We start from the raw sequence: 406 nt of genomic DNA, 5'->3' as shown, positions 1-406 counted from the left end.
CGCGAGTGCAAAGTGCAAGAGGGCAGGCAGAAACTGTGTTAATGTCATACTTTGTCATTTTCCCAGCGCCTATAGTGCTTGGCGTATGTTGAATGAACGAATGAATGTAGTGCTCAGCGGGGTTTTAAAGGCAGGTCTGCAAAGGAAAGTAATTCTGAGTATACAGTTTCACTGCTACCACAACCTGCCACCTAGAAGACACGCCTGTTGGGGAGTGCCAGACGGTGATGGCGTTTGGATAGGCACGCAGGCGGTCCGGGTCCCTCGGGAGCCGGGCAGGACTGGCTTGCTGAGGACTGTTCGGGGCCATGTCCGACACTTCTTCCACTGTCTGGTAAGGGGCGGCCACCTGATCTCCGCACCTTCTCAAGGCCTCCGCCATCAGATCAGAAGACCGAGACCCCCC

Source organism: Suricata suricatta, chromosome 8 (assembly GCF_006229205.1).
Source record: "Suricata suricatta isolate VVHF042 chromosome 8, meerkat_22Aug2017_6uvM2_HiC, whole genome shotgun sequence".
NCBI classification, from domain to species: Eukaryota; Metazoa; Chordata; class Mammalia; order Carnivora; family Herpestidae; genus Suricata; species Suricata suricatta.
The sequence above is the reverse complement of the archived record's forward strand: the minus strand, read 5'-3'. Positions refer to the sequence as shown.